The sequence below is a fragment of the Heterodontus francisci genome, unplaced genomic scaffold (genome assembly GCF_036365525.1).
Source record: "Heterodontus francisci isolate sHetFra1 unplaced genomic scaffold, sHetFra1.hap1 HAP1_SCAFFOLD_43, whole genome shotgun sequence".
NCBI classification, from domain to species: domain Eukaryota; kingdom Metazoa; phylum Chordata; class Chondrichthyes; order Heterodontiformes; family Heterodontidae; genus Heterodontus; species Heterodontus francisci.
Window position 1 is genome coordinate 9,160,339 of NW_027141852.1, and position 20,653 is coordinate 9,180,991.

Consider the following 20,653-nt stretch of genomic DNA (forward strand, 5'->3'; position numbering starts at 1 on the left):
ACAGTGGAAACAGTTTCTCCCTCTCTACCCTATGAAAATCCTTCATGATTCTGAACACCTCCATTAAATCTTCCCTTAACCTTCTCTACTCTGAGGAGAACAATCCCAGCTTCACCAGCCTGTCCAGAGAACTGACACCCCTCATCTCTGGTATCATTCTAGTAAATCTCCTCTGAACTGTCTCAGAAGCTTTGATGTCCTTTCTAAAGCCTGGTGCCCAGAACTGGACACATTACTCGAGCTGAGATGGAGCCAGCGACGCCCACATCCCACGAACGAATAAAAAAACGCTCCCGAACCAGTCCCCAATTCTTAAGCATTTATCGACGCTCCCTGCCCAGTCCCCAAATCTTATTCATTTAGAAACGCTCCCTGCCCAGTCTCCAACTCTTATTCAGTTATCGACACTCCCTGCCCAGTCCCCAATTCTTATCCATTTACAGACGCTTCCTGACCAGTACCCAAATCTTATTCATTTAGAGACGCTCCCTGCCCAGTCCCCCAATTCTTATCCATTTGCAGACGCTCCCTGGCCAGTCCCCAATTCTTATCCATTTACAGACGCTCCCTGACCAGTACCCAAATTTTATTCATTTAGAGACGCTCCCTGCCCAGTCCCCAATTCTTATCCATTTATAGACGCCGTTGCGGGAAGCCTCACCGGGAAAAGCTTCACCACCGCCATCCGCAGGGATACAGATGGGATTGTTCCATCTTATTGTGGCCCTGAGGCCCTGCTCCAGCTGTGTGAGCCCGCAAAGTCTTCTCGCACTTTGTGAATATCCCGCTCCAACTCCGAACCCGCAGATCTTGCTGCTGACAAAGCTCTCTACCGCGCCTGCGCGCCCCGCTCCTGTCACAGATAGGGCGGATTCTAGGCCGCTGAGCATTCTGGGTATCACACCTGTCATTAATGCTATTCTTTCAGCTGAAAGGTTTTATTACGTACATTTCATGACCTGGAATCGTCGTGAGTGTTTTCTTTTGCACCTGTCAGTGCCTGGGAGGATAGAGTCAGCTTAACTTTGTAGCCATGAGTTTCTGGTGTGAGAAAGTGGTGTTTAACTCAGTATATTTCAGTTTTTGGTCTGTGACTGTGGGTATTATTCAGTACTTGTTTGTTTCTGCTATTGCTCTGTGAGTTTCACCACATATCTTTCAACAACTTGTATGTGAGGATCAGCTTTTGTCTATATCTATCAGTTTCTGAGAAGTGAGAAAGGGTTTGATTCTATCCCTATCAGTTTCTGTTACATGCATGTGTATTTAATCTGCACCTCCTCTGAGTGTGTCTTCGTCTCTGTGCTTGTAGGTGAATATGTGTTTTGCTTTGTATCTCTCAGTCTTTGAAGTGTGAGCCTGGGTTTGTACCTAATTTTCTTTGTACCTTGCAGTTGGGATATGAAAGAAAGATTTTTACACGTTACCTGCCAACTGCTGCTACGTGACTGTGGGTTTCACACTGTATCTGTCAATTTCTTGTCTGGTAATGCGAAGTTTACAGTGTACCTGTCAGTTTCTTGTATGTGAGTGTTGATTTCACTCTGAAAAGAATCATCGATCATAGAATAGTTACAGAACAAAAGGAAGCCATTCAGCTCATTGTGCTTGTGCTGCTTCTATGCACGAGCAACTCAGCTCATGCCACAGACTCATGTATTCCATGAAAACATGCAATTTTTCCACTTCAGATAATTATCTTATACCATTTTGAAAGCCATGGTTGAATCAGCCTCCATCACACTCTCAAGCAGTGCATATCAGATCTTAACCACTCGCTGTGCAAAAGAAGTTTTTCCTCATGTTGCCTTTGGTTCTTTTGCCATTCACCTTAAATCGGTGTCCTCAGGTTACAGAGCCGTGAATAATATTCCCCATTGCTTTCTCAGCACTGATGGATTGTGAAGCAGGAGACAGCCAGAAGTCCCACTGAGCCGCACTGACCCCGAGCTGGGAATGAAATGAGATGAAGTTCAATCTTTCACAGCGAGATGCTGCAGAGAGATGAGTCCCGAATCAAAGTGAGACTTTCTCATACTTTTGCTGAATTTCATTTCAAACACTCCTTTTACTCTCTGCTAATGAAGCCTTAAAAAAGGGAAAAACAAAATGGCACTCAAACTCACCACCCTGAGATTAAAAGTCTCATGTTCGACTGACTGAACTGTCACTTCTACTCGGTCTCTTATTGGATGGATGCAACTGTATTCACCAACGCAGGGGTGGCATTCAAATCCTCCCATGGGTCCACATGTCAGACTGAGTTCCATGTTGTAGACTCAAGCAAAGGAAATCTGTTCAGTTCCAAAACTATCAGTGAGTTGAAGCTCATTACGATCATCATCATCAGAGGTCAGAACTACCTGGTGAAAGATGACAATCTGAAGAAGGATCCACAATTATTCAAAGGCATAGACAAAGTGAAAAACAAGAAAATCGATGAGTCAATGCAAGCCAAACAACAGAAACACTGAAGAATTCCATTCCATTCCAGTCCAGAACCCCGTCCTGTTGTTTTTGGAGTCAGGTCCCAATTACTGCAACAACTTTATATTCCCACTTGGCTATCTGTACATTTAGTTAATCAAGCTCTTTGAATCCAGCTCTCTAGTCCTCGAGCAGGCTCCATATGGAAATCAATTCCGCCTTCTGCAAGGCTGAAACCAATCAATGACCTTAAACTAAAAATGCCAAAGAAGAAGGACTTGTCCAGGATTTGAACCCAGGATCTCTCACACATTAATTAATCACTCACCGTAATCAAGGATCATACCCCTAGATGAACATGCCACTGATATCAGAACTTCCTATTAGCTCCTGTGGAATTTCACTGTCAGCCAAAGCCTACCATCCATTTTTTGTTCAGAGCAAAGCAACATCTTGCAAATTCTGAAATAAAAACAGAAAGTGTTGGAAATGTTCAGAAACTCTGGCAGCATCTGTGGAGAGAGAAACAGAGTTCACCTTTCAGGGCGTTTACCTTTTGTTTGAGCCATCCTTTCACACTGCTTCTGTCCACCCAATCTCACTTTCTATTTTATCTAGATTCCACCCACTCACTACCGAAATACATTTATCATGAATTCCTCATATCTTTTAATAATGACAATTTTATATTTCTGGCCTTTGCTTTGGACTCCACCACAAGTGGAATCATGTCTCCACCAACCCAATCAAACCCATTCACTATTTCCTCACATTGCAATGTTTCTTTCACCCTGACAGACGATGGAATTTCTGCTGCTTGATTGCAGTTCTTGCTTCCTGCCAGTAGATGTCACCTCACTCCAGTACAGTGAAGGTGACAAATCTGAGAGCACACAACAAGAAGTAATTGTTCACGTTGTTCATTGTTCAGTGAACAGGTCCCTCTATTCCTGCACACTCTTTAGAACTGTGCCATTAAGTATATATTGCCTCTCCCTATTCCTTCTGCTAAAATGCATCACCTCACACTAGTCACTATTAAAATCCATCTGCACCTGTCTGCCCATTCTGCTAGCCTATCACTGTCTTGTTGCAGGTGGTTCATTTCATCCTCACTGTTTGCCACTTCTCCAAGTTTGGTGTTATCGGCATATTTTGAGATTCTACTCTATATTCCAAGATCCAAGTCATTTATCTGTCGCAAGTAAAAAGCAGTGGTTCCAGCAGTGACCCTTGGGGAACAGCACTGTCGACAACCTTCCAGTCTGAGAATGAATCATTTATTACGACTTGCTGTTTTCTGTCCTTAAGCCAATTTTCTATCCAATTGGACACTGACCCTCCTATTCCATGAACCTCAATGTTGTTAATCATCCTTTTATGTGTCGTTTCTTAAAATCCATATAAACAACATCCACTGCATGCCCATCATAACCCTTCTCTGTTAGTTCATCAAAAAATGCAGTTAGATTAGTCAAGCATGAACTCCCATGTATAAATCCATGCTCACTCTCCTTAATTAACTCAAACCTCTCCAAGTGACTGTTGATTTTTTCCCTGATTGTTCTTTCTAAAACCTTACCCACCACTGCTGTCAATCTAACTGGCCTGTAGTTAGCCGGACTGTCCTTACACCCTTTCTTGAATAAGGGTGTCACATTTGCAACTGTTTAATCCTCTGACACCTCCCCCGTATCTAGGGAAGATTGGAAGATTATAGCAAGCCTTTCTGTTATCTGCATCCACATTTCCTTTCGCAATCTGGGATGAAAGCCATCCGGAACAGGTAATTTATCTTCCTGAAGCATAACCAGCCTTTTCAGTACCTCCCTCTCTCAATTTGTACCCTCTCCATTGCCTCTACACTCTCCACTTCTCCTGATATTTTGTCAAATTCCACTTCCTTAGTGATCATTGATACAAGGTACTTATTAACTAGATTAACATTGCCCTGCAGCTCTAAGTATATATTACCCTCTTTGTCCCTAATGGGGCCCACTTCACCAATGACTACCTGCTTATTATTTATATACTGCTCGAAGATTTTTGGGTTCCCTTTCATGTTGACTGCCATTCTATTCTCGTAGAGATAGGGAATAAGCGAAATATAGAAGATATAAATATTTCCCATCCTTGGGTGAGGTGGAATTTTTTTATGCTGTGAGTGGTAATGTCCTGACCCACGAGTGTGGTAGAAGTAGAGACAATCAATGATTTGAAAAGGAAATTGGATGGATACCTGAAGCAAAGGAACTTGCAGGAGGAAAGGGATCGAGCAGGTGAGTGGAACTGAGTAGCTGGCTCCGATAATTGCTGCAGTCACTGCGATCCCCCTTAATTCTACTGATGGCAGTGTCAAGTGTCACATAGAATTGATCCTTGACATCTGGGGTGGAGGTGAGTGTCGGGACATAGATGCACATGAGATTAACTGGGCCCACGCTTGTTGACAAGTGAAGAGTAAGAAGTCTCTCTGAGCCTACTGTGGGTGGTTCACTCATCTCAAGTGGCGTGTATTTTACTGTGAAACCCACTCCATGCTCACGAGTTGCCTCTTGGGCTTTCCCCTGCCAGAAGAAGGTGTAGTGTTTCTCTTTGAGGGATCCACTTTGAACGAGTCTAGTTTCTTGCAGCACAGCAATGTCCACATTGAGCATTGTGAGTTCCTTGTCGATCACAACTGTCTTGTGTGTGTCATCAACCTGCAGAAGGTTGTCGGTCAGGCCAGGACACATGGTCCTCACATTCCAGCTTGTGATGCGAAGGACTGGTGTCTTCTTTGTTGAGTTTGTTTTTCTTGGTGCATAGATTATCAATCCGCCTGTTGAGAGATGACTCTCTAAGCTCCAAGCACCCATTGAAGCAAGCAGATCGTGGCTTCACAACACCTAACTGACTGGGGGCTGCCCAGCTTGGAGTGAATGGTAGCTGTCCAATGAGACACTAAGAGCTCTCCCATTGTCCGAAGTAACCCCTGGCGCTCATACTCTACACCAATTGAATGAGAGCTTATAATCAGTAACTGTTTATTCCCGGGTTGTGCTCATGTTTAACCACGAAGCTGGAGTGTCCTCTCTAGGGCACAGGCCTGGGCAAACAGTATGGAGACCCTGAGCATCAGGACCCCTTCTCAGCATTGCTCTTGTTGTCCAAAGGAAAGGAAAAACCAGTACTGTTTGTTACCAGTTCTGTTGTAGGAGTTGCTGGAAAACTGCCTGATAAGTCACAGGTAACCGCCTCCAGGACTCCACTCCGGATTTACTGTCCAGGTTTACTGCCTCAGCCTTCTTATTTATTTATTTAGAGATACAGTACTGAAACAGGTCCTTCCAGCCCACCGAGTCTGTACCAACCATCAACCACCCATTTATACTAATCCTACATTAATCCCGTATTCCTACCACATCCCCTCAATTCCCCTACCACCTACCTACACTAGGGGCAATTTACAATGGCCAATTTACCTATCAACCTGCAAGTCTTTGGCTGTGGGAGGAAACCAGAGCACCCGGCAGAAACCCACGCAGTCACAGGGAGAACTTGTAAACTCTGCACAGGCAGTACCCAGAATCAAACGCGGGTCACTAGAGGTGTGAGGCTGCGGTGCTAACCACTGCGCCACTGTGTCTTCTCCAGACACCCTTTGAGAAGTGAGACTTTTTGCCCAGAGATGGGGCTCTGTTTCTTGGCATCAGGATGGAACCACACACCAGTGGGCCTGTATGACATGCACAAGGATATCACACACTGCCCCATCTCTGATACAGATCAGAGTCAGACACTGAACAGATTGCAACCCACAAGGACATCACAACCTTCCCGCTCTCTGGGACAGGTCAGTGTGATACACCAAACAAACAGCACCCCACAGGGACCTCATAAATGCCACGTCCCTGTGACAGATCAAGGTCAGACACTGCAAATATTGCAACCACAGGAACATCACAAATTGCCCCATCCCTCGGACAGCTCGGGGTCTGACATTGAACATATTGCAACAACAAGGACATTACTGTATTACTCCCTCCATTCTGAAAAACAAGCATTCACCCTACTTTTTACCCTGCAGCCAATTTTGGATCCACACTGCCACTGCCCCTTTAATCCCATCTGCTTGAATTTTGTTAGCAAGTCATAGAGACATGCAAAACTGAAACAGGCCCTACGGCCCACTGAGTCTGTGTTGACCAACCACCACCCATTTATAGTAATCCTACACCATAATCCCATATTCCCTACCACATCCCCACCATTCTCTTACCTACACTAGGAGCAATTTACAACAGCCAATTTACCTATCAACCTGCAGTCTTTGCTTGTGGGAGGAAACCGGAGCACCCAGCAGAAACACACACAGTCACAGGGAGAACTTGCAAACTCTGCACAGGCAGTACCCAGAACTGAACCTGGGTTGCGAGAGCTCTGAGGTTGCAGTGCCAACCACTGTGCCATTGTGCTGCCCCAAGTCTAGTTTATTGTACCTTTTCAAACACAATTTTGACGTCCAGACACGTAGCATTAACCTCACCACCCTCGTCAACTCTCTCTGAAACTTCATCAAAGAAATTAATTCATTAATTATTTCAGACACAATCTTCTGTTAACCAATCTGTACTGGCTGTCATTTATTAGTCCATGTTCTACCAAGTGACAGTTAATTTCCTCCTGGATAATTGTCTCTAAAAGTTTCCCCACCACCGACATTAGACTAATTGGTCTGTAGTTCCTGGGTTTATCTCTCTTTTTAAACAGGGCTGTAATATTCACAACCCTTGCAGACTTATCTTTTAATTCTGGAAAGTCTATTGCAGACAATCACTTTGGGCATGACTTTAACCAATTAAAGCAACAGGATACTTGATTAATAAGTCCAGAACTTTTATTGAGAGTAAAATAGTACTTCATAATTGAAAGTAAAATTATACTTAACAAACTTGGGGAATATAACTTTACAGCTCTCGGGACTGGTCGAGCTTGGTCTCAGAGTGTCACGGTCCTCTTTGTCCAGTCTAGATCCCTCGTCAGATGGAGAACTTGGTTGATGATCTGAGTCTTTACCCCTGAGATCTTCTAGTGTTCCTGCACACTGAAACCTTACAAGATCCCTACTTTTAACCCCTGGATGGCCATCACCCCAACATGTAAAATAATAATTGGTCCTAGCTGTTGCTAGGTACATTTAATTAGTTCTTAATAATGTCTTCCACTAACAGTCACCTGTCCTCAGAATCTCAGACATGAGTACAATGGAGTGGTTTCACACTGTCTCCCAATCTGATCTGAAACAAGTTTCCTATTCATTAAATCTAGACTCTTGAAGGTCACGATGTACCATACCATGGGTTTTATCAGGGGTCCGAGAAAGGTCCATTGTTTGAATACATTTAGCTGAAACTGTCCTTTCCCACACAGACACAGAAACTCACAGTAATTAGATTGAACTAACTTTAAATGAAAACCCATTCTCTCTAAAATGTTTATTGATTCATTAATTATAACTCAATCAAGGTTCATTACTTTTACAATCATCTGTTTCAGGATGGGTAGCTACTCATTAATTATACAGGATATAAACGTTAGTACTGAACACAAAATGGTTCCTTTGGTCATGTGTTCATTATAAAATGGCTTTCTTAACGTTGTTAGTTATGACAATGGATACATGATAAAAATGGTCAAGTTAAACTGAGATCGAACTACCCAAGCTTACCTCCATCCTCCAGTCCTCTGGCATCATTCCCATATTCAAGGAGGATTGAAAGATTGTGGTTCGAGTCTCTGCTATTTCCACCCTGACATCCCTCAGCAACCCAGGATGCAGCCCATCCAGACCGGGTGACCTGTAGACAGGTGTGAGTACTGCTAACCTTGTAATTGTCTCCTCTTTATCTATTTTCATCCCCTCCAAATTTTCTACTTCCTCCTCCTTTACTGTGACATTTGCAGCACCCGTTTGTTTTGTGATGACAGATGAAATGTACTTAATTAGTACCTCAGCCACACCCTCTGCCTCCACAGGATCTCCTAATTGACCCACCCTTTCATTGACTGTCCATATGTTGGTAAAAGACTTCAGTGTTCCCAGTTATGTGACCTGCTAATCTTTTCTCATACATTCTCTTGCTGATCTCATTTCCTTTTTCAGCTCTCCTCTGTACTTTCTGTATTCTGCTTGTTTCTCTACTGCATATGAATCCTCACATGATTTTTCAGTGAATGGTTTTTGAACTATTTTGTGAAAGGATTTAGTTTTGTAAATTTCTCCCTAGCTCCCCTCATGGTCAGGCAGAAAGTTTAACTGCTGTGTTTTCAAACAGCAACAGCTTTATTTGAAAAGCCATTATGACAGGATTCCGGGTTTTAATCCAGTCACAAATCTGGTTCTGATGTCTTGTGGCTCCAGCTGTCACATGACCTGTCAGAGGATGACCTCATAATTGACCCAGTCATGGAGCTGTGGGTTGATGTTTAAATTGCTTCAAAATAATTTTCCAGAAGGACAATCAAAATGAATCGATATATAAAAGGTAGATTTTGTGAATTTGTGCTCCCAGTGGAAATTCCTGCAGAGTCTGCTGGTTTTTATATCCCCAATTCCCCACAGGAAGCTCTGTGCTCGGAGTCTGTATTCATTACATCAACATTATACAGAATCATTTCATGGGAGACCCCAGTGTGAATTGTAGACAGGTGGGTCAGTTTTAACTTACAAAGTAACACAGAAGCAAAATACTGCTGATACTGGAAATCTGAAATAAAAACAGAAAATGCTGGAAATACTCAGCAGGTCTGGCAGCATCTGTGGAGAGAGAGACAGAGTTAACGTTTCAGATCTGTGACCTTTCATCAGAACTGAGCTGAAATTGTCTGAGGGACTGCGATTGTGGAATCAATTTCAGGGTCAAAGACATTGTACTTGGTAAGGATAGGAAGATGGAGATTATTGAGTACAGTGCAAAAATATAGAAGCTTTTACATTATTTTAATCAAAATTGATTTAAACTTTGTGCTCATGAATCCTATCTTTTGATCACAATGACACTGATAACAATGGAAAAAGCAAGACTTGCATTTCACGACCACAGGACATTGTAAACCCTTTTACAGCCAATGAAGGAAGGACTTTTAAAGTGTAGTCACTCAACAGTACAATAGAGTACCCTACAATATAGATGTATAAGATTCTCACCACACAACTGCCAGACAATGATCATCCCAAACAAGAGAGAATCTAACCATCTCCCTTTGACATTCAATGGCATTACCATCGCTGAATCCCCCACTCTCAACAACCTGGGGGTTACCATTGAGCAGAAACTGAACTGCAGTAGCCATATCAATATTATGGCTACAAGAGCAAGTCAGAGACTAGGAATCCTGCGGCAAGTAACTCACCTCCTGACTCCCCAAAGCCTGGACATTAGTCAGGGGTGTGATGGAATACTCTCCACTTGTCTGGCTGGGTGCAGCACCAACAATACTCAAGAAACTCAACAGGACAAAGCAGCCCGCTTGATTGGCACCCCATTTACAACATTCATGCCCTCCATCACTGGCACACAGTGGCAGCAGTGTGTACCATCCACAAGATGCACTGCAGCAATGTGTCAAGGCTCCTGAGACAGCACCTTCCAAACCCGCGACCTTTATCACCCAGAAGGACAAGGGCAGCAGATGCATGGGAACACCACAAGCTGCAAGTTCCCCTCCAAGCCACACACCATCCTGAATTGTAACTGTATCATCGTTCCTTCACTGTTGCTGGGTCAAAATCCTGGAACTCTCTTCATAACAGCAGCACATGGACTGCAGTGGTTCAAGAAGGCAGCTCAGCACCACCTTCTCAAGGCAATTAGGGATGGATAATAAATGCTGGCCCAGCCAGCGACACCCACCTCCCATGAATGAATTAAAAAAATGATAATATCCTGTAATCCTCCAAAGTAGAAAATACAGATGGAAATGAAAAATAATAAAACAGTCAGCATGGATTTCACAAAGAAAGACTTGATTAACCTTATCTTTGAAAAATCAACAGCAAGAGTAATATAGCAGATGTAGAAGTGTTTAAGTTAATAAAGCCTCATCCATTTATGTGCTTGAACCATCAAATTGTGGGTTAACAAACAAACATACTAACTGACAGAGCTGCATGTTATGCTTTCTAAATTACCCTAAAGTAGGGTGTTAATGAGTTAAAGCTTCAGGTTGCTGCAACCAGAATAGCCAATGTCCACTATCAGTTTTACTGTTATAAATAAAGATGGAACATTCATTGTGAATCTATAGAAACAGTCTGGTCCTGCACACTGCAGACACATCCACGTCATCACCAACCAGCTCTCCTATAATTGGTGCAGTTATTTGACGTTGCCCTATTCGCTCCATGGAATTACTTTTAAAATATTTTAAATTACAAGCAGTTTTGTTAATGTTCAGCCTTTGAGAAGAAATCATTCCCTGGCCACAGTGGAGACAGCATTGAATATAAAACAGTAGACAACCAGGTAACACAGTGAAAGCTGATCAGCTAATCTATAATTACTTACATTTCTTAATTTTGCTCTTGCTATTCGGTTTTTCATCATTTTCAGCTCCTGACTGTGGATATTATTGTGATTAAATGTGAAAAGATGCACTGTGTCTCAGCCCCGGTATATTGGCTCTTTCTCTGTCCAGTGCTGTATACACTCAGATACTGACAGTGTCTCTCCCTCCCTCAACTTTCCAGCCCTGACGGTTCAGAAAGCGCTGCCTAAAGTTACACATTCTGACTGTTTGCAGTTGATTAGTGAGAGATTATTAACGTATCCTTCTGCAGCGCTGCCTCGGTTAATAACAGCAGATCTAAGCCACATTTCAGATACAGAAACAGATGCATCAATTATTCACTCTTTCCCAGAGTGAGTGAGGCCGGGACAAGCAGCAACATTCCGGCCCCACACTCTGCAATTACCCAGCACCAGTGGAAAGCAGTGAATACAGATTCAATCAGTGGGTTAATGTCCATTACAGGGATGCAAGATTCCACAGCCCAGGACAAACATCCCCATACACCGAGAACAAGCTCAGGAAAACCCGGGGGAGTTAATATCCCAGTCACTGAGCATTCCAGCAACATTGAACAAGTTCCTGAACTGAGTGAACCTTTCAAAGTACAGAAGTGAGGACGAGGTCAAAAAGCTCTGAACAGTTGAGGTGACTGAGCGGTTTCAGCTTCTCTGTTCAGGTTGCAGCTTTCACTGGAGGCATGTATTCAAATCCCACTTCTGACAACTTGATTTTCAGTTACATTGCAGAGCTTCCTTGAAGGTTTGAGGTAGAGTAAATACTGAGGAACTGTTTCTAACTGCTGAACGGTCAATAACCGAAGGTTATAGATTTAAGGTGACTCACAAAACCAGAAGGAACTTGAGGAAAAATCGATTTCTGAAACATGTGGTTAGGATTTCAGTTATGTGGATAGATTGGAGAAGCTGGGGTTGTTCTCTTTAGAGAGGAGATTTGATAGAGGTGTTCACAATCATGAGGGGTCGTGACAGACCCGATAGAAATTGTTGGTAGAAGGATTGAGACTCAGGTAAAAGCTGTGGCTCAGTTGATCACACTCACCTCGAAATCACAAGCTTCTGGGTTCAGATTTCACAGCTGACACTCCAGTGCAGCACTGAGGGTGTTGAAGGTGTTGCCTTTCAGGTGTGATGTTAAACCAAGACCTGGTCTGCATGTTTGGGTGAATGTAAAAGATCCCATGCTGCAATGTCAAACAAGTGAAGAGCAATTCTCCCTGGTGTTGTGATCAATATTTGCCCCTCAATCAGATCAGTTGGTCATTATCACATTGCTGTTTGTGGGTATTAACTGCTGCATTTCTGACATTATAACAGTGATTACACTTCAAAAGTATTTCATTGTCTACAAAGTGCTTTGATATGTCCAGTGGTCTTGAAAGGTGCTATATCAATGCAAGTCTTTTCTTTCTTTATCACAACACATTGCTGTGTAAACAATGGTTCTTCATTTCACCTCTGGTTCTTCTGCCAATCACCTGATATCTGTGTCCTCTGCTTCCTGACCCTTTTACCACTGGAAACAGTTTCTCCTGATTTAAACTATTGAAGAACTTCATGACTTTGAACAAATGTGTCAAATCTTTTCTGAATTTTCTCTGCTGCAAGGAGAACAACCCCAGCTTCTCCAATCTCTCCACATAACTGAAATCCCTCACCCTGCTACCATTGTGGTAAATCTCTTTTTTATTCTTTCATGGGATGTGGGCACTGCTGACACAATGTGATTCCTGTCAATGGAGCGGCCCGCTGACATCATCGGACTGTGCCAAGCTGCTCATAGGCACAGCTACATCTTGCCAGGATTAAGTGGCACATGTGGAGGATGATGTCATTGCGCAGCGCCAACATCATCGCATATCCGCGCTTGGTCCATCTTCGCACATGTGCGCTGAAGCGTCATCAGGTATCCAGCCCCTCACTCAGCTGGAGGAAGCGGCTGAATAGGAGACTTTGAGGCTGGAGCTCTCCCCCGTCGGCAACTCGCTCCAGGCCTCGATGCTTCCTCCCCTCAGCCGCTCGCTGTACACCTCGATGCTCCCCTGGACAATTGTTCCCCACTCGCGTCATCCAGCTCTATGACCGCTTGCTCTCTGCCCCCCAACCCCCGCTCCAGCCGCCAGCTCTAGGCCATGCCACTTCCCTCCTCTAGGCCACTCACTACTCACTCCTACGTCACACTTTGCAGCCCACCTTGCATCTTCGGGCGGCGCGTGGAGACTGGACAAACGTGGGAGCAAGTGGCCGAGAGAAGGGAAGCAGCGCAGCCTAGAGCTAGTGGCTGGAGGGGAGGGGGGGTGGGGAGTGAGCGAACCACTGGAGAATGGGGTGACATGATCGGGAGACAATCGGGCAGGGAAGTAGGGGGGGAGCAGCGAGGTCTGGAGCGAGCGAAGATGGAGGGTGGAAGCGGCCGGTGCAAAGCAGGGGGAGAAAGCGTGTTGTGCCACCTAGTGGTTGCGTTGTCAGCAAACGCAGCCTTTATTGTCCATCCTTAATTGCCCTTGAGAAGGTGGTGGTGAGCTGCCTTTTTGGAGCTGCTGCAGTCCATGTGTTGTACGTAAACCCACAGTGCTGTTAGGAAGGGAGTTCTAAGATTTTGATCCAGTGACAGTGAAGGAATGGTGATATAGTTCCCAGTCAGGATAGTGTGTAACTTGGAGGTGAGCTTGCAGATGGTGGTGTTCCCATTCATCCAATGTCCTTCCAGGTGGTCGAGGTTGGGGGTTTGGAAGGTGCTGTCGAAGGAGGCTTGGTGAGTTGCTGCAGTGCATCTTGTAGATGGTACACACTGCTGCCACTGTTCACTGGTGGTGCAGGAAGTGAATATTTAAAGTAGTGGATGGAGTGCTGATCAAGTGATCTGCTTTGTCCTGGATGGTGTTGAGTTTCTTTGGTGTTGTTGGAGCTCCACTCATCCAGGCAAGTGGGGAGTATTACATCACACTCCTGACTTGTGCCTTGTAGATGGTGGACAGGAGGTGAGTTACTTGCAGCAGAATTCCCAGCTTCTGACCTGCTCTTATAGCTACGGTATTTATATGACTGATCCAATTCAGTTTCTGCTCATTGGTAACCCCCCCGGATGTTGATTGGAGGGCCGAAGGCTTGGAGGGCCGAAGGGCCTGTTCCTGTGCTGTAATTTTCTTTGTTCTTTGTTTGTTCTTTGATGAAGCAACTGAAGACGGTTGGGGCCTAGGCCACTACCCTGAGGAACTCCTGAGCATTGTCTGGTACTGAGATGATTGGCCACCAACAACCAGCACCATATTTCTTTGCGCAAGGTATGACTTCAACCAGTGGAGATTTTTCTCCTTGATTGCCATTGACTTCAATTTTGCAAGGGCTCCTTGATGCCCTTGGCAAGAGCAGTCACTGTCACCTCACCTCACCTCCTGAATTCAGCTCTTCTGTCCATATTTGGGCCAAGGCCATAATGAGGTCAGGAACTAAGTGGCCCTGGCGGAACCCAAAATGAGCATTGGTGAGTAGGTTATGGCTGTGTAACTGCTGCTTGATAGCACTGTCAACGACACCTTCCATCACTTTACTGATGATCAAGAGGAGGCTGATCGGGCAGGAATTGACCGGGTTGGATTTGTCCTGCCTTTTGTATACAGAACATACCTGGGCAATTTTCCACATTGCTGGGTAGATGCCAGTGTTGTAGCTTGGCGGGCGGTGTGGCTAGTTCTGGAGCACAAGTCTTCAGCACTGCAGCCAGGATGTTGTCAGTATCCAGAGCCTTCAGCCATTTCTTGATATCATGTGAAGTGAAGTGGATTTAGCTGAAGATCGGCACCTGTGATGCTGGGGACCTCAGGAGGAGGCCGAGATTGATCATCTACTTGGCACTTCTGGCTGAAGATGGTTGCAAATGATTCAACCTTGTATTTTGCACTGATATACTGGTCTCCCTTATCATTAAGGATGGGGATATTTGTGGAGCCTCGTACTCCTGTTAATTGTTTAATTATCCACCACCATTCAGGACTGGATGTGGCAGGACTGCAGAGCTTTGATCTGATCTGTTGGTTGTGAGATCACTCAGCTCTGTCTATTGCATGCTGCTTCCGCTATATGACATGCAAGTAATCCTGTGTTGTCGCTTCACTCATTTTTAGGTCTGCTTGGTGCTGTTCCTGACATGCCCTCCTGCACACTTCATTGAACCACTATTGCTCCCTTGGCTTGATGGTAATGGTAGAGTGAGGGATATGCCAGGCCATGAGGTAACATATTGTGTTTAAATACAATTCTGCTGCTGCTGATGACCCACAGTGCCTCATGGATGTCCAGTTTTGAGCTGCCAGATCTGTTCATTTCTTCCCTCAGATATAATTGAAAAAAAAATTCTGAAGAAATGCATGAACTAAATAAAAAGCAGAGAGAAATAAATACTGACAAAATGGATGGCAGAATTTGGAAGGGAAAAAGATTTCAGTTTTATTATTGATGAGTGAGAGGAATATATCACACTTTGGGGCTTCTGGAAGTGGATTTACTGATAATCTGGGGAATTGATAGGAAACTGCTTCATAGTTGGTGGAACAAATTCCCGCCCTTGGGGTGGAGCCAACAGCTGCATCCGTCCAATAACAGACAGAGTAGAAGTACTGTATCAGGCCTTGTTAACTCAGTTGGTAGAGCATGGGACTTTTAATCTCAGGGTCTTGGATTTGAGACCCTTGTTGTGTGGTTGTTCTTCCCTTTTTCAGTCTTCATCAGCAGAGAGTTCAAGGAGTGTTTAAAATTAAATTCAACAACATCACCAGATTTCAACTACTCCCATCCCGCCCCCTCCCAGTGTAGTTGACAGGACTCTCAACCTCTGCCTTCCCCCTTCCCCTCCCTCCCAGATCTGCGACAGAGTTCCCCTTGTCCTCACTTTCCACCCCACCTGCCTCCACATCTAAAGGATCATCCTCCACCATTTCCGCCACCTCCAGCGTGATGCCACCACCAAACGCATCCTCCCCTCCCCTGTCAGCATTCCGAAGGGATTGTTCCCTCCGCGACACCCTGGTCCACTCCTCCATTACCCCCAATACCTCTTCCCCTTCCCAAGGCACCTTCCCATGCAATCGCAGGAGATATAATACCTGCCCTTTTCCCTCCTCTCTGCTCATTATCTAAAGCCCCAAACACTCCTTTCAGGTGAAGCAGCGATTTACTTGTACTTCTTTCAATTATGTATTCTGTGTTCACTGCTCACAATGCGGTCTCCTCTAAACTGGGGAGACCAAACGCAGATTAGATGGAACACCTCTGCTCAGGCCGAAAGCATGATCCTGAGCTTCGGGTTGCTTGCCATTTCAACACTCTCCCCTGCTCTCATGTCAACATTTCTGTCTTTGGCCTGTTCCAGTGTTCCAGTGAAAATCAACCCAAGCTCGAGGAGCAGCACCTGACCTTTTGATTCGGCACTATACAGCCTTGTGAATTGAACATTGTGTTCAATAACATCAGAGCATGACTGGTGTCAGGCAACCACAAGCATTAACACACTCTTTGCCTTTGTCCCAGGACAGATTTGTTATTTAATCTCTCCTTCCCTCTGCACTATCAAACACCTTCCCCTTTGTTCTCTCCCACATGCCCCTCCCCGTCACTTGTTTAAAACCTAATTATTTTCTAACCTGTGTCAGTTCTGATGAAAGGTCACAGACCAGAAACGTTAACTCTGTTTCTCTCACCACAGATGCTGCCAGAGCTATTGAGTATTTCCAGCACTTTTTGTTTTTATTTCAGATTTCCAGCATCTGCAGTATTTTGCTTTTATTGTGTCAGAAAGTCTTTCCTTGATTCAGGACTCTTACCTCTCTCCAGAATCTCTCTGCTAAAGATTGAACTTTATCTCATTTCACTCACAGCTCAGGGTCAGTGTGGCACAGTGGGACTTCTGGCTGTGTCCCACTTCACAATCCCTCAGTACTGAGAAAACAATGGGGAATATTACTCACATGTTGTGTTCTGTAACTTTTTACAAACACTTTAATGTATATATTGTCTTCCAAAGCAGTGACAGAATGGTGGCTTTAGTGTGTTGTTGAAATAGCTTTGTTGAGTTCGTGCTGTACTAACACTTAAACAGTTCTTGGTTCAAAACCAGGTTTTGGCACTTTCAACCTCTCCTGTGTCATTTTCTTTGGCTCCAATTGTCAAGCTGCATGATTTACTCTGAAATTAGCACCAGAGAACCAAGGCACCAGCGAGCATGAGGAGCTGAAATTAGCACAGATCAAATCCACTTAATATTTCTGACTGAAGATGGTTGCAAATGCTTCAGCTTCATCTTTTGCACTGACGTGCTCAGCACCACCATCATTGAGGATGTGAATGTTTTTGGAGCCTCCTCATCTTGTTAGTTATTTAATTATCCACCACCATTCACGACTGGATGTGGCAGGACTGTGGAGCTGTGATCTGATCCTGAGGGAGATATCTGTGTGTGGAGTGGCGGGATGTATGGAGAGTGATCCTGAAGAGGGTGTCCGAGCCTGGAGTGGAAGCTTTCCTTGGAGTAACAGGAGTAGGTCATTCAGCCCCAGTGTTTCATAAAGGTTTAGCATAACTTATTTGCTTTTACTCTGTGCCTCTATTAATAAAGCCAAGTGTCCTGTTTGCTCTTAGCAACCTTTTCAAACCTTGATCAAAAAAGATTGGTGTACATTGTCTCATTCTTCCTCCCAAACTGTATCACTTCACAAGTCTCTGTGTAAAATTTTATCTGTTGTGTGAAAGCCCATTTTACCAGTGTGTTTAAGTTCCTCTGAAGTGTGTTACTGTTTACTGCCATAGGATGAAATTCACGAGCATTCTTTGATGCTATCTCCGTGGAAAGAGCAATCTTGCACACTAGCTCAAATTGGGATTTTGTGTGTTTAGTATCTTTCCTCATCCACCAATATAAGCACAAATCTGTCTCATAATGTACGGTCTAAGAATGTGCCAATGTTGCAATGTGGTGATAAATTCTTCAGTGTCACAATGTACTCACCAACTGTTTCACTACTTTTCTGATTTCTGGATCCAAGTTTGTAGCTTTCCGCGATCTCTAGTGGCTTAGGGTTGAGCCTCACTTCAACGAAGAAACGGAAAATTATGATTTAAAGATTACACTGTCAATCATTCACATCTCTGTCTTCTCCTGAACTTTGAGTTCAAATTTGTTTGTGAAGTTGATTCACATGTTAAGACAGCACAGTCTTTGTCTTTGTGAAGGAAGTGATTTGGGAATGGCCGGTTGAAACTGTCCCTTCTTGCACAGAAATTCAGTGCAAATACTTGATCACTCACAATTTCCTTAAGGGAAATTTGTTCACAATCGCATTCGACACAGAAACGGCCTCAGCATTAATCTCACTGAAGCAGAATGTGACCGTGTTGTTTGTTTCAGAATGTTGTTGCCGTTATTTGTCGCTTTTAACCAAGACTGGGAGACAGGGCAAGGTTGATCCGAGGTTGGAATATATTATCATTCAGGAGCAAGAAAAATCAAAAGGAACAAAATAAGAAAACCCAGTCTCCGGATTTGAGAATCTGTAGATCCGCTTTGGGAAAGTGAATCAAAGCAGAATGAAGGGTGAACTGTCCAGAAGAGATGAAGACACAGCTCAGTCAACACGTTCCCCTGGTTTATGATGCTGGAACATTCCTCACACAGAAATGATTCAACCCAATGACAAACATTCTTCCAGCTGATAATTTATGCTACTGATTTAAGGACTGTCTCATGTGGTTACCGAGTGACGACGAGAAGATATTAAACTTTGTTCTATTCAATCTAGCTGTGATAAAGTTTGAATTTTTCTCCCTTTTATAAACAGTATTTGAAGGGTCTCGGTAACAATGTTCAGTGTTGATGAGAGTGGGGTCTGGGTGAGAAGCTGCTGAGTGTGACAGGGTCAGGACTGGATGCAGGAAGTTCTCTGACAGTCTCCCTCTATCTCTCTAATGGGTTTGAGTTGATTTACGACTGGTAGCTTTTATTTTACTTTTCTTATTTAGAGATATAGCCCCTTCGGCCCACCGAGTCTGTGCCAGCCAGCAACCACCCATTTATACGAATCCTACATTAATCCCATATTCTCTACCACATCCCCACCATTCTCCTACCACGTACCTACACTAGGGACAATTTACAATGGCCAATTTACCTATCAACCTGCAAGTCTTTTGGAGGTGGGAGGAAACCAGAGCACCCGGCGGAAACCCACACAGACATAGGGAGAACTTGCAAACTCCACACAGGCAGTACCCAGAACTGAATCCTGGTCGCTGGAGCTGTGAGGCTGCGGTGCTAACCATTGCGCCACTGTGCTGCTGTTGGTGTTTTGATAAATGAAGGAAGTTCCCTCCACCCATTTCTTTTGGACAGACAGTGTGGTATAAGGATGTAAAGGGTTAATGCTGAAGATAGTGGGATCAACCCCTCCCACTGTCAGAGTGATGATGGAACAGTCACATGAGATGAAGTTTGGGAGAAGAGAGAGCAGCACCAAGGATGCTAGCTTTGCAGGCTTGATGAGTGTGTATAGAGTATTGTGCAAATTAGAAAAGAGTTCTTAGTTCTTTCAGCAGGAACTGTGTCCAGAAAATATCGAGAAACTCACAATTTTATTATTCAGGAGTCGGAACACAGATATTAATTCCAAGTGACAGTTCTGGGACCAATTAACAAAAAAAGTAGAGAATAATATTGCTCACTGATTGAAATCCCCCAGTGAGGAGACAGTTAAACAGGTGATCTTTTGGGGCATCCTTCGATCCAAGGTTTCAGCAACATTTAATCTCCCTTTTTGGTGAAATTCTCTGTTATTTGCAACTTTTTTTTATCAGCTTTGATGGGCGAGTGAAAAAACTGAAAAGATTGAACAGTTCCATCCTTTCTTTTCTTCCTTCTTCTCTTCTTTCCATCAGTTTCTCTTTTCTGTCCCAGATCAATATAATGATGAGAATCCCAATTTAATCTGCTGTTTCTGGTGTTTTATCCATTCCAATCAAAATTTCAACATTCCAATCAAATCTATTTGTTATTCCACAGTGTCTCTCCATGTGTTTTATTCTGTTGTATTCTCTCACAGTCTGTTTGATGATCAATGTTACATCTCACTCTCTGTTCTGGTGAAGATCAGAAGCAGTGATATCTGTTTACACCACCCGACAAGTCGGCCTGAAGCTGTGCCTCGCTGATCATGTGGAGTTAAAGCAATTCTTCCAGTCAGTTAGTTCAGTTTTCATTTCATGAGAAATTCGGTCATCATGACTTCATCAGTGACCTAATGGTTCAGGTGTCTGAGTGATGTTAATCATGATGTGATGAAATGATTGTATGTTCCAGTCTTTCCGTGGTGGGTTTTCACACTGAGAAGAAACGTGTTGGACATGGTCTGGAAATGTTGCCCACTGCTCCATTCCCAACTTCATTTACTAACAGAAGATATATTTCCATCATTCCACAGCTGGCTGCACAGCCAGAAGCTGTGCTGAAGGTGACAGCTATGTCTCTGCAACTGACAAGGTGGCCGAGAGGTTAAGGCGATGGACTGCTAATCCATTGTGCTTTGCACACGTGTGTTCTAATCCCATCCTTGTCGCGAGTTTATGAGCTGTTTCGTGTATTATTTATGTTGGGTGAGCTCATGTGTGAAGTC

The 20,653-nt window shown here is 44.0% G+C and overlaps 1 non-coding gene across 1 annotated transcript; it reads left to right on the forward strand.

Annotated features, from left to right (window-relative positions):
• The first annotated feature begins 20,514 nt into the window (after positions 1-20,514).
• trnas-gcu (transfer RNA serine (anticodon GCU)) lies at positions 20,515-20,596 on the forward strand. Its single transcript has one exon. It is a non-coding gene; the product is annotated as a tRNA-Ser (tRNA).
• Positions 20,597-20,653: the final 57 nt, after the last annotated feature.